Here is a 12,704-nt window from a genome sequence, read left to right as displayed (position 1 = left end):
TACAAATAAATAAATAAATAAATAAATAAATAAATAAATAAATAAATAAATAAATAAATAAATAAATAAATAAATAAAATGACTTCAGCATTCAATAATGGTTGATAAACCTTGGACCATGTTGATATCACAAAGTGAATATCCCCTTCTAGAACAATTTTAGTTTACTTTCTAACATTACATATGAATTAGCTAAAATTTATATTCAAATCTCTGACTTTATAAACCGAGAAATTAAAGAGGGAAGAAATTAAAATTAACACTGTTACAAAAGATAAACATTAAAAAAGTTATCTTAAATGAACACATATATCTCACATGACATCAAATACACTTTTCGCAAACAGCGGAAGTTAAGCAGGCAAAAGTATAAGAAAAAATATCACTGAAAATCAATATCTTCTTGTCACCAGTATAACAGATAAGATGTTAGTTACATCTAAACTCAAAAGTACAGTTGAAAGAGTAAAATATAATTTAGTTGGACATTAGAAAAGCAGGAAGAAACCTAGTAAGAAACTGGAAAAGGTTTGCTTTGTGCAGGGGGAGTATCAAAAGTTCTCTGGAGTTTGTATTTGCCAGTGCTTTAAGGTAATTGGTAAGTCAAGGTAAGAACTAGCAATAAAGAAACTTTTGAGCCTCTGTAATAAATAACACCACAAAAAGGAAAAGAGAGGAAAGAGATCTACTTTTAGCTTAAGTCAGTTAACTGTTCTCCCAAATAACCTTAAATAATATTTTCTGTAGTTGCAATGTTTGAGAATGCTTTATTTTTTCATCAGTGCTTTCATTTTATGTTCAAGTCAGAAATTGTGCTTAGTCATTATTATTGTAGTATGTTTTGAGTTAGGTTGTTCAAATAAACATTCAGTGAAATAGTCAAACACAGAATCATAGTAGAATTTTGATTATCAACAGCTGGAAGGAGGGGAACCAGCGCAGATATGATAAAATAATTCAGGTCCAGAGAATTAACCATCACAAAATGGAACCTCATTGGTCAAAGGACACAACATTTTACTTATAAATAATTGATGGGGATCTACTATGCAGTATAGTGCCTATAGCTAAAAACATATCCTATACTTAAAACTTGCTAGGAAGGTAGATTCTTTTCATTAAATAATCTTATCACACAAACACAGACACCCATACTGGCCCCCACACATACCCACCATGATAATAAAGAGGACAGGAGGAAATTTTTTATGACAATGGATGTTTTATGGCCTTGAAGGTAGTGATGGTTTCATCGTTATATACTTATTTCCAAACTCACTGTATTGAATGCATTAAATGTAGACAGCTTTTAACATGTCAGCCATACCTTAATAAAATGATTTCCAAAAAATGAGGATGCATATTACTCACTCTTTGGGCTATAAATTGCTTTCTCCTTTTTCAGTGTTCTCTTGGATCTAACCTTTCTCTTTGTAAGTGGAGATCCCAGATCCAGAAACGCGTGCATGCTGTTCTGAGGGAATCAGATATTCTTTATGTATGTTTCACAAATGCATGTATATAGATTATTGTTATCCAGAAATATGCATTCATGCATTGTACAATTCTTGAGACTTACTTTTTAATTATATTAAAAAGTAAAATAGGGCCCTCCCTGCTGGCTCAAGGGTTTAAGCTCTATGAAGCTGTCTGCAGCCACTGCAGCCTGTTTGATCTGGCCAGGGAGCTGACCTACATGTATGGCACAGCAGACCTCTCCTGTCTTTCCCACTGCTCCCCTCAGCAGTGTATTTCAGTCAATCTGTCTATTCTGTTCTACACTCTGGTGAATTCTCTCACTTCCACATTCTGGCCTGTATCCCAGTTCTTATATGCATAAATAAATATATCTTAAAAAAATAAAGGCTATCTTTAAAAAAAGTAAAATAATTATTTTGCAAAATGTGTTTATTGAAGTAAAGCACCGTTGTATCTACTTTGGGACATATAGTTTTAAACCTCAACAGGTGTATACATTTCATATCTACCAACAGTCACCGAGTATACATTCTCCCAGTTGGAAAAAAAAAAAAATCAGAGATATAATTAAAGAAAACATGAGTCAAATATCTGATGCTTCATGGAAAGTTTTATGCTAGTCATAGAGATGGAAGGGTCTTTTTTTTTTTTTTCTTGTATAATACTTTGCTTAATGGCAAAGTATTATTATTATTTTCTTTTCTAGCTCATTCAGTCTCCAATGCCAGCTGACTAGATTCTAGTAATTTTCATTTCCAATAAGAGAATTTCCTGGATTTATTTCCAAAGACCACTGGAAAGATGACTTTCCTGCTGTGAAAGAATTTAGAATTTACAAACTGTCAGCTATTAAACTAAAAGCAAATGGAACACAACAGGGCAGCTTTCCTTTCTGTGTAACAGAAGCATAAATTTGGAAGTTCATACCATAAAAGCTCCGTTAGCAACTAAGATGACTTGCTGAGGAGAGTTATTTAACCTTCATTATGTTTTCAAAAAGAGATTTATGTGCCAATAACTTATGACCATCGAATCAATATACAAACAATGCACATGTATACCTAAATACAATACCTGTAGTAAGTGTATCTCATGAGTATATGCATTTTATATATGTGTTTATCTGTTTACATGCATCTGCACACACACACACACACACGTATATAGAAGTGCATGTTTATATATTTAATAGAATAGAGTCGTGTCCTGCCTCCCACTGCAGGAATTACTGAGCACTGAACCTAGGGGCACTAGTAGCGGCCATGTGAGACATTAATTTCTCCAGTTGTTAGGAGTGTTGTCCACTGATGGCTTACAGCGGAATTACTCTCAAAAACTGCTGTCAGATTCCTCCAAGGTTATACAGTTGGTCTACTGAAAGGACCTGGGAAGTGACAGCATTAGACACTTTGGCTCGATTAGGTATGCCTTGGCGTGCCAACATTTAATAAATGTTTCAGGGCTCCTGTGAGACTGTTATTCAACATTATACTGCTCTAAGGCTGCTAAACCTCTTCCTCTAGCTCTCTCCTCTGTGATCCCCTTGCCAAGGTGGGTGTTGATCCTGAGCTTACCCACAACTAACTATCGGCAAATTTCCATCACACCATGTGTTTGCCAGGAGGAATCTGAGAAAATGCTTTGATTTGTTATATTTTTGGTTATGTCTAGTATGCTTCAGATTTCAATGATAATCATGTTTAATCCTAACAGACATTTTAAATCTACCTGACTGCTTGTTATCATAATTTTTAACTGGTTTCACTTTCTAGTTGTATTTTGATTATCATTTAGGAGTTCTGGGACATGGAAACATTCTAAATTAAACCAAGAAGGATGTCAAGGCCAGACCATGAAGATTTGGAAAATCTCTCTGTTTTTATTTAAACACAAGCAGATTTTGTCAGAAAGATTTTTGCTGGTGTGCTCCTAATCTATCCTGATTGCCCTTCTAGAGTTTTGGCTTTATAGGGTAGAATCAGTCACAGCACCCAAATTGTTCACTTACAAGGCTATGTTGATTGTTTAAAATAGAGTTCTGAGTGCTCATTTCCTGATGCCTCAGGCAGAGGTAGCTTCAGAGTTTGCTGCAATCCAGACACTGTCTTTCTCCTCACCCTCTCCTCCATGTTTCTTCACTTTCTTTCAAACTTAACTGAGCATGAAAAAGAAATATCTGGAATCCAACACTTTCTGGTGTTGAACTACTGAAGATTTTAAACAGATTTTCTGGGATACTCTCTCTCTCTCTCTCTCTTTTTCTCTCTCTCTCCTTCTTACTCTCCCTCTCTCTCTCACAAACACACACCAAAATTAAAATTAAATAAACAAAAATTCTTTAAAAGAGAATAACATTTTTAAGGTATAAATGAGAAAATAATGTTTCGTTGCTATGGTGGTAAAAGACATTTTATCTTTGTGATAGCAACACATTTTTACCCATAAATACACATTTACTTATGCAGTATTATTTACAAAATGTGCACCATGTCTACACACACACACACACACACACATATATTTTAAGTATTTAAAGGGTATATTCTTAAAATATCTTGACACTGCCATCCTTTTTTTTTTTTTAGATTTTTTTATTTGTAAATACAGAGCTGAGGTACAGGCCCGAGGCTCAGGGGCGGCGAGAGGCTTCATCAGAGACAGAGTGGGGAGCAGAACAGGCAGATCTACGAAGTACACTGCTGAGGGGAGCAGCGGGCGGGTCAGGAGAGGTCTGCCACGCCATGTGGTCACCTCTGGGGCAGGTGGGAGTCGAACTCATGCGGAAGCGGCTTTAGATTCTCAGTGCTGTGCTTTAACCCGCTGCGCCACCAGGGAGAGCCAAAACTGCCATCTTTTAAATAATTCTTATTTTCACCATTTAAAGATTTTTATCTATATATCTATTTACATTATTGTTCATTAAAAAAAATACACTACACCCACCTGTCATCACCATAGTCCCCCACATTCCTCCCTTCTTCAGATTCCTCTCTGTCCCCCCATCCCATGTAGGACATCTCTTTTTTATAAGGGTCTGCTTGTTTTGTTTTGTATTGTAATAACAATACGCTATTTAAAAAATCGTATTTTTCTAAATTTATTTGAGATGCGTGCTTCAATATCTTTCATTACTTCCTTTTGTTCCATTAATAGAATTCTAATTATTCAATACTCAGCCCACATTTATAACTTAAAATAATGTTATGTTCTCTGACTTTGAAGATTGATCTGAGTTTGAATCCCAACTTTGTGAACAGTGTATGAACCTAAACTTCTGAAATCTTCAGTTGTTAATTGACAAAATATGAATAGTAACACAAACTATGTACTAGAATCGTTTAGATTACATGAAGTGTTACAAATAATGTTTAGAATGGGAAAAACAATGCATGTTATTAAAATTTCAATGGGTGTGGTACAATGTAAAGTTATAAGATTGTAGTATAACTTACCCAGTGGATTTTTAGGACATTCATTTAAAAAAAGATCTTAGTTAATTCCACATATGTTTATCAACTAATTTCCAAGAATTCTGCTCCTCATTTTAAAGATATCAAATTTCATAGATTCTTAACCAATTAAGGAAGAATACTTTATCAGGTTTTGTATTTGTGGAGGTCCCCATCATTCAACTTTCTTTCTTTTCCTTTATTAAGTCTGCACACATCACTTATAAAGAAGTGTATGAAATATGCTGAACATTGAAAGCAGTCTCTTTCACTTACTTTCTGTTAATAGTTGGAAGGTCAGATTTAATTGTAATGTGGATCAGTAACATAAAAACTTTCCTTAGTCCAACAAGCAGAAGAATAGGCCTTGTGATAGCCTTTACCTATTCACATACTGTCTTTGAAGTAATCAGGCTAATTGATTTCTGTAAAACATTTGTGAATTATTTGTCACTTCATACATTTATATGACAGATTTATTTTCTTAATGCCCTTCGTTGAAAAACAATTAGGTTGCATATATAAATATTAAACTAGCACCTTTTAATAATGCCAAGGAGGTAACACATATCAAATAATGGCAAAAGTTCATCATGAAGCTTTTTGAGTGATGGGAATAATATGTTACTAATGATACTGATGACACAGGGGAAAGAAATTAGCTAGACATAGCCAAAGAGGCTGATTAATAGACATGAATTAATGGACATGAATAATGCCTTTGATACCCATGAGGTCTAATAGATATCATTATATAAATGATTGACTTGTTACCAGCCACAAGCATTAATGTTCTCCAAATTGTGGTAAAGGTCAAAAAGCACCATTTGCCTTGATTTATCTTATTAACCAAAAGGTTTTGTGTTTTATAAAGGTCTCCCCATCTGATATTATGCTTGAGATAATTGATACAAATATAACATAGAAAATTAAAAGCTCCTGAAAAACACATTTCTCCAAAATTGTTGGCCTGATGAGTGTTTCTTCCAGAAAAAGCAGGTCTTGAAACCATCTATGAATTACTAAAGTATAAAAAAAGAATAAAAAATTTAAATACTATGGTATGCAAAAAGTCTTAGTAAACAAAGATTTACAGTTTTAGAATAATTTCCCTTTTCCTTCATAGTTTGAAATGTGTAATGCAGAATAATATTAGAAGTTTTAATTAGTTTTATGTAATTATAAAATAATTGAAAGCTAAAGAAATTTATAGAACTAAAATGGATATTTCTCCTTGAAATTAAATTGGGCTATACAGCTAAAAACTGAACAGATGTAATTTGTAGCAGACAAAATTTCTTCATCAGTAAGTTCCCTTATTTCTCCTCGTAGTAGACATGTCCCAGAAAATATGCTTATGATGGCCAACTCAGTTTTGCAAGGAGTAAATCTACTATGAAAAGTTTACTGGAAAATTTGGAATAAAAAGTGGACACTATATAATGGATTGGTTTTTGGAGACGAACATGTTACAAAACACTACAGGCACCTGCTTATTCTCCCTTCGTTCTGTCAACTTCCTCTCCAAGCTTCCTTCATTTAGTCTTCCCTTCTTCTCTCTTTCCTCCCTTCTACCACTCCTCCTCTTTTCCTCCCTTCATTCTGTTATTTTCTCCTTTAAGTTAGTATAAATTGTCCATGATAATCTGCAACAAAACAGTCTTTGACAGAAACCTGTGTTACTAGTGCATGTGTCTCACCTTCATACCTCAGCGATTTCTCAGGTGGAGGAGAAAAATGATTTTACTAGCTGTAGTTTGAGATGTATTTGCATTTTATGCTTTGTTAAACTTCACAAATACTCATTAAACTGAATCTCTATACAATAATATATAGAATAGATTAGTAAATATCCCATAGTATAGAATAATAAGGGAAAGTAGTTTTAACTTTCAAAATATGCAAAAAATGGGTATCTATCATAATTTATAATTTTATGTGTCAGATATCTACTAGGCACATCACTAATGTGTTAAACATCACATTGGCAATATTAGCATCATCATATTAATTTCTAACCAAATAAATAAATAACAATAAAATAGGAACTTCTGCTTATCAAAATTCACCTTGACCCTTGAAATGACAAATCTCAAGCATGTAGAAGATATTTGCAAAAAATAATTGAGATATTCACAGAGAGCTTTTGCACATGAGCAAATGGGAGCATTCAAAGCTTAGAAGTACATTTGAGATTTACCGACTCATGTCATAAAACTAAGTATTAAAGGAAAATCCAGGACATGGTCAACATAAGATGCAGAATGGTGGTGGCAAGAGGAGAGAAGGGGGAGTTTACAGGAGAGGGAGAGAATACAGACGTAGGTATAAATTGTCAGCAGATTTTGCTTAATTAAGAAGCTGATGAGACAGATGAATGCATGAGAAATACGTGCATACAATTAAGTAAAGAAGCCAACGATTAAGCCACCTTTCAATAAAACAAAAACATAACTTTAAATCTTACTAAATGTCACCAAACTGGCAAATGGAGGCACCACAACTGGAAACATACTTATTTTTGTATTACATTAAAACGCTAACATAACTGGCCCTCCCTGGTGGCGCAGCGGATTATATAGCACAGCACTGAGAAGCTTAAGCCAATTTTGCATGATTTTGATTCCCGCCTGCCCCGGAGGTGACTACATAGTGTGGCAGACCTCTCCTGACCCACCCGCTGCTCCCCTCAACAGTGTGCTTCGTTGATCTGCCTGTTCTGCTCCCCGCTCTGTCTCTGGTGAAGCCTCTCGCCGCCCCTGAGCCTCTGGCCTCAGTTCTGTATGCACAAATAAATAAATCTTAAAAAACAAAAAAAAACGAACAAAAAACAAACAAACAAAAAAAAACCACTAACATAACCAAAAAACTATTCAACCTAAACCTTTACTTTTAGATTCAAAATGGCCATTAGGATTAAGATCTTTTTTTTTTTTCTTTTTAATCTAATCATTCTTCCTCAAAGCATTTAGATGGTATTAATGACTATTTTTAGTCATTGAGAGGAACCAGCATCTTTATCGCCCTCGGATGGGAGAAAATTATTTTATTATTTCAGATGACCCAAAGCTAAAGTCCTTATATCCTTAAGTTCAATAAACATTAATCGTAAACTGGAAGATAGCAGAATCACTAGCCAACATTCCCTGATGTTAACAAAGCTCACAGTCTAGCAAGTCATAGAGATGGGAATATACTTGCAAAATGTAACTATGAGTTGAAAGATCCAAAAATAAATGTTTATTAAAATTATGATTTATTTAGGCCCTCCCTGGTGGCGCAGTGGATTAAAGCACAGCACTGAGAATCTAAAGCCGCTTCCTCATGAGTTCGATTCCTGCCTGCCCTGGAGGTGACCACATGGTGTGGCAGACCTCTCCTGACCCGCCCGCTGCTCCCCTCAGCAGTGTACTTTGTCGATCTGCCTGTTCTGTTCCCCACTCTGTCTCTGGTGAAGCCTCTCACTGCCCCTGAGCCTCTGGCCTGTACCCCAGTTCTGTATGCACACACACAAAAAAATATGATTTATTTAAAAAATTCTGGGCTCTCCCTGGTGGCACAATGGGTAGAAGCTCCACACTATGAAGCTCTCAGAAGCCACTGCAGCACCAGTTCGATCCTCAACCAGGCAGCTGACCTACACGTGGTGTGGCAGACCTCTCCTGACTGCCTGAGGCTCCCGTAAACAGTGTATTTCAGTACATCTGCCTGTTCTATTCCCCACTCTGTCTCTGGTGAATCCTCTCACACACCACATCTGGCCTTTACCACAGTTACATAGCATGAATAAATAAATCTTTAAAAAAAATTCTATTATATACAAAAATAATAAAATGAGGAAAAGCTTAGGTGATAGTAAGAGGAAATGTTAATATACATGATAACCTAATATACATTAACTTACCTCTATTAACATAAAACACAAAATGATTTATAAAATAATAATTGGCATTTTTGTTTAAAAAGCTATTAAGGTATAGACATTTCCCCAAAGAAGTTATAAAATAATGAACAAACACAAGACGGGATGATAAGAATCAGTAGTCATTAGAGAAATGCAAATCAAATTCATAACCACTAGGATGGCTAAAATTAAAAAAAAAAGCCTCAAAAGATAAGCATTAGTGAGGATGCGAAAATGAAACTCTCATACATTGTGTATGCTTGCAGCTGCTGTGGAAACCCTTTGGTGTATTCTCATGTCATTAAACAGAATTGCCATGTGACCACGCAATTCCACTCTTAGGTACATAGCTGAGGGAACTGAAAGCATGCATACACATAAAAATTTGTAAATGAATATCTATACCATCATTATTCATAATAACCAAAAAGTGAAAACCAAAAACTTTTGTCGGCTAACGAATGGATAAACAAAATGTGGTGCACAATGTAATAGTATTCAGCTATAAAAAATTTAAAGTACTGATATATGCTATAGCATAAATGGACCTTGAAGGCATTATGCTGAGTAAAAGAAGCCAAACACATAAGGCCATGGATTATATGATTGCATGTGTATGAAATGGCCAGAACTGGAAAATCTATAGAGATATAACTTAGATTAGGATATCAGAAAATCAGTGAAGGCAATTGAGGCTAACTGTTAATAGGTACAGATTTCCTTTTGGGAATGATATAATATTTTTTAAGTTAGATAATTATGATGGTTTCAAAACATAGTGACTACATTAAAAACAACTAGACTGGCCCTCCCTGGTGGTGCAGCGGGTTAAAGCACAGCACTGAGAATCTGAAGCCACTTCCTCATGAGTTCGATTCCCGCCTGCCCTGGAGGTGACCACATGGTGTGGCAGACCTCTCCTGACCCGCCTGCTGCTCCCCTCAGCAGTGTACTTCGTCCATCTGCCTGCTCTGTTCCCCACTCTGTCTTTGGTGAAGCCTCTCACCACCCCTGAGCCTCTGGCCTGTACCCCAGTTCTGTATGCACAAATAAATAAATAAATCTTAAAAAAAAACTAGACTGGTCACTTAAACTGGATACTTTTATTTTTTATGTGAACTACATCCATATATGAAAAAATAAAGGGATAAACTACTTGAACTATACTAAATGTCATTTGGAAATTATGATCTATAAAATCCTCACAGAACTTTAGAAGCAATATAAGATGCTGATCTCAGTTTTATGGTGTTAAAGGGATTGGTGGCTTTTACCCTATTAGAGTACATTTAACCTGACCCAAGAAGATAGATAGTTTTCTTTTAATTTTAGTAAATTAACTTAGAACATATCTGCTTAAACCACTCTGCTCCTATATGACATACTGACAACTTCTATTTTTGAGTTTAAGTGAACAGATTATCAGATTTTGGATAGTTTATTATGCTTTATTAGTCAATGGACTATCAAAATGCTAAAGAAAGTGACATTTTAGTTAATAAAGATAAATTTGATGAATTAATTTACTTTTCTATAATCTCCAATCATTTCTTCTTGTTTAACTGTATTTTAGAATTCCAAATTGCCCCTCTGCATTAGCAAGTTTGTAGCAATCAATCAATATACCTATATTTTAAATTTTAGTCACAGATAAAATATAAAATCATAAATATGTGTTTGATGTTTAAATATTTATACTTACGACAACTATCAATGTGGAAAATTTTTTAAAATATGGTTCACAATATGGAATATTAAAAAAAGATAGCATAGATGCTAACCTGATGTGCTTTAAACTCACTCATATGTTTCTCATGAGAAGCTTAACTGAAATACCCACTAGAATAACATTTCCTGTATTTGATAATCATATCAAGTCATACTGGAATATGGAATATGAGGTATGTAAATATGGTATCATTAGAAACAGAATCAAATACAAAAAACAGTCAACAAAGATACTAGAACTAATAGCAATGAAGCCAAAATAGAGAACTTGTGTCTATTACAAAGTTCCATTTAATTTATTTTTGGCAACTGAAGAGCATTTACTTAAAATGTAGCCATTTAGCACTGCTACTGCAGTTTTAACCATGTTTCTGCTAGAATATTGTCTCAGTGGGAAGGACAGTGCAATCAGAAGAGTCTCACTTTTCTCTAGAGAAGCTAACAAAAATATTTTCTGAACACTTATAAAAACATGAGTTAAGGACATCATAAATTTTGGGAAAAGATGCTTTGAGTTCCAAATTCAAAGCTATTGCAGATGATGATGATTTTGGGTAAATGATACAATGATACATGGTTCCTCAAAGTCATGAGCTTTTTTTTTTTTAAATGAAATAATACCTTTGTTTTTAGTTGGAAAGTACAAATTATTACAGAAGTAATCAAACTAGCTAATAGTTGCTATCATATGTGACAAAATAAGTCAGAGAAATACTCTAATAAAACAACCTTAATTTACCATGTTAATTCAATTAAAATAATGGTTTCATTAATTTAAAATGTGTTCTTCCTATTACTTCACAATATTATTACTGAATTTTTTGTTTATCAACAGAGGATTACCAGAGCATAGACTGTGTTCCAATTTGAATTCTACTACTCATTAGTCATGCTTGAAAAATATCACAGTAAAAATTCTCATGTAACAATCTTTCTTTTTAGGTAAGGATACCACCTCCACTTGGACTTCAGATTTCTTCTTCATAACATTGGTGATAGCACTCCTTTTTTCTATTCACTTTTTCCTATATAATCATCTTACTCTGTTCCAGTTGCTAGCACAAAATGTCACAGATGAGTGGATTATAAACTTCAGAATGTATAATTCAGCTCTGGGGGCTGGAAGTGTGAGATCAAGTCACAGGCTCAGCCGTATTCTTGAAGACCCTGTTCCCATTTTACAGCCCACAGATTTTCTGCTATATTCTCACAGGGAAGAAAAGGAGCACTCCTCTAGAGTCTCTTTTATAAGAACACTATCCCACTCATGGAGCTTCCATTCTCATGACCAAAGCACTTCCAAAGGACCTACTTCCTAATACCATCCTTTTGAGATTTTAAGACTTGAACGTCGAGGAGACACATGCTAACCTCAACAGAGATCACAATCTTCCTTCCTACTGTATCACACACAATGACATGCAAACTTTCTTTTGAAAGCATTTCCTCCCCACCTGTACTCCCTATGTTTCCTTCATTATAATCAACTTTATTAAAAATATAATTTATTCCTTTTTTCTCCAATTCTTTTATTTTTGTTTTCTTAAAAAATCCATTCCAATTGAACTTAATTCACACGGGCATCTTTCAAGGTTTCCAAACAATTCCAGAATTTAAGTCTGAATCCTGAGTGAGCTATTTAAAGTAGACATTACTGGCATAGTAGATCACTCCACCCGCATTAGAAGATGGCCAGCACCTTGATTACAATCATAGGAGATCCTGGGCAAAAAATGCAGCTTAGCTTCGCACAGCCTTCTGGTTAAAAATATAAAACACAGGCCCTCCCTGGTGGCACAGTGGGTTAAAGCACAGCACTAAGAAGCTAAACCAGGTCCGCATGAGTTCAATCCCCACCTGCCCCGGAGGTGACCACATGGTACAGCAGACCTCTCCTGAACAGCCTGCTGCTCCCCTCAGCAGTGTACTTCATCAGTCGGCCTGTTCTGCTCCCCACTCTGTCTCTGGTGAATCCTCTCGCCACCCCTGCACCTCTGGCCTATCCTCCAGTTCTGTATGCATAAATAAATAAACCTTAAAAATATAAAACAACAAAGAAAATATTTTAACCTATGCGTGGTAACAAAATATGCAGCTATATAAAGTGGTCATTGTGACTTAAGGACATTTTGATCATTGACATA

The sequence above is a fragment of the Condylura cristata genome, unplaced genomic scaffold (assembly GCF_000260355.1).
Source record: "Condylura cristata isolate star-nosed mole 26May11 unplaced genomic scaffold, ConCri1.0 scaffold00005, whole genome shotgun sequence".
Lineage (NCBI taxonomy): Eukaryota > Metazoa > Chordata > Mammalia > Eulipotyphla > Talpidae > Condylura > Condylura cristata.
Note: the sequence above shows the minus strand (reverse complement) of the source record.